Source organism: Hylobates moloch, unplaced genomic scaffold (genome assembly GCF_009828535.3).
Source record: "Hylobates moloch isolate HMO894 unplaced genomic scaffold, HMol_V3 SCAFFOLD_12, whole genome shotgun sequence".
Lineage (NCBI taxonomy): Eukaryota > Metazoa > Chordata > Mammalia > Primates > Hylobatidae > Hylobates > Hylobates moloch.
In genome coordinates this window covers 35,654,410-35,656,751 of record NW_026652287.1, presented here as the reverse complement: position 1 = coordinate 35,656,751, position 2,342 = coordinate 35,654,410, and positions in this window count along the sequence as shown.

The window sequence follows — 2,342 nt, the reverse complement described above, 5'->3', positions numbered from 1 at the left end:
AGTGTGTATATGTTTTAATCCATGTTATCAAACTTTGTCTTTTAACTGAAGTCTTGTTAATTTACATTTAATGATTGATATAATTGACACTGTGTTTATCATCTTCATGTATTATACTACTTCAGTTTATCTCTCCCTCCTCAAACCCCAAAATGTGGATATAATCTAGACCTTAAATTCTTAACTATTGAGGATGTATTTTTGTTTCTTTTTTTTTTTTTTTTTTTTGGGACAGAGTCTTGCTGTTGCCCAGGCTGGAGTGCAGTGGCACGATCTCGGCTCACTGCAGGCTCTGCCCCCTGGGGTTCATGCCATTCTCCTCCCTCAGCCTCCCGAGTAGCTGGGACTACAGGCGCCCACCACCTCGCCTGGCTAATTTTTTTGTATTTTTAGTAGAGACGGGGTGTCACCGTGTTAGCCAGGATGGTGTCGATCTCCTGACCTCGTGATCCACCCGCCTCGGCCTCCCAAAGTGCTGGGATTACAGGCGTGAGCCACCGCACCCGGCCTACTTTTCTGTTTCTTACACTGAAGTTTCATTTTAAGACAACAGAAGAGTTTACCAAATTATTCTAACCACTTTACTTCATATGTTTCTTGCAATATCTTCTGGATTTGCATTTTTTTCTCTTTATTATTTTATTTTTTGAGACAGAGTCTCATTCACTCTGTTGCCCAGGCTGGAGTGCAGTGGCGTGATCTTGGCTAATGGCAACCTCCATCTCCCAGGTTCAAGCGATTCTCCTACCTCAGCCTCCCTAGTAGCTGGGATTACAGGGGCACTCCACCATGCCCAGCTAAGTTTTGTATTTTTAGTGGAGACAGGGTTTCACCATGCTGGCTAGGCTGGTCTCAAACTCCTAACCTCCAGTGATCTGCCCGCCTCGGCCTCCCAAAGTGTTGGGATTACAGGTGTGAGCCACTGCGCCCGGCCTATTGCCTCATTTTCACCTGAAGAAATTGGCTATTCTGCCAGACACAGAGGGTATTTCCAGGTATATTCTGTCTGTTAGAGAGGGTATTTTTACTTTGAGGAACTGCCAATTCCCTGTTCTGTCTTTTATGGAGGGAAATATAACTCTGTGCTTTCCCTCTGAGCTCAGAGGTGTACTGGGGGGAGGGGCATTAAACCTATGGGTGAAAAGCCCTGGGTATAAAAAAAACATTGTCAGGGTGGGCACAGTGGCTCATGCCTGTAATCCCAGCACTTTGGGAGGCCAAGGCAGGAGGATGCCTTGAGTCTAGGAGTTTCAAACAAGCCTGGGCAACATAGTGAGACCCTATCTCAATTTTTCAATGTTTTTTGTTGTTGTTGTTTGTGGTTTTTTTGTTTGTTTGTTTGTTTTGAGACGGAGTCTCACTCTGTCACCCAGGCCGGAGTGCAATGGCACGATCTCGGCTCACTGCAACCTCTGCCTCCCGGGTTCAAGCGATTCTCGTGCCTCAGCTTCCCGAGTAGCTGGGACTACAGGTGCGTGCCTGGCTAATTTTTGTATTTTTAGTAGAGACAGGGTTTCACCGTGTTGGCCAGGCTGGTCTCAAACTCCTGGTCTCAAGTGATCCACTTGCCTCAGCCTTCCAAAGTGCTGGGATTACAGGTGTGAGCCACCGCCACTGGTCCTGGCTGACATCTTGACTCTAACTTCATGAGGATCTGAGCCAGGACCTAACCCCAGGAGTGAGGTTAACTGATTGTATTTCTGACCTTGAGAAGTTGAGATACATTTGTTATCTCAAGCAACTAACTTATGGGGTATTTTTACACAATAGACAACTAATATAGTTATCCAGTAATAATCAGCCTAAAAAATGTTGACTTGACAGACCCATACTATACCACAGAACCTTGTTTCTACCACCATTGCCATCTCAAAGAGCTGCACCACCATCAGCACCTCTCTGGGGACCACGACATCCCGTTTGCTGAAAATTAAGTAAATCACAGTGGGCTGGGTGTAGTGGTTCACACCTGTAATCCTAGCACTTTGGGAGGCCAAGGCAGGCAGATTGCCTGAGCTCAGGAGTTTGAGACCAGCCTGGGCAACATGGGGAAACCTTGTTTCTACTGAAAATACAAAAACTTAGCCGGGTGTGATGGTGTGCGAATGTAATCCCAGCTACTCGGGAGGCTGAGACAGGAGAATTGCTTGAACCCAGGATGTGGAGGTTGCAGTGAGCCGAGATCACACGCACTTCAGCCTGGGCGACAGAGTGAGAATCTGTCTCAAAAAGAATAATAAAGTTAATTAATTAATTACAATAAATAAATCACATCGGGCATAGAGGGAGTGCATGGTGTGTGGGCAATTCACTAGGCCTCTGGTGCCAAAAAGCAGACAGAA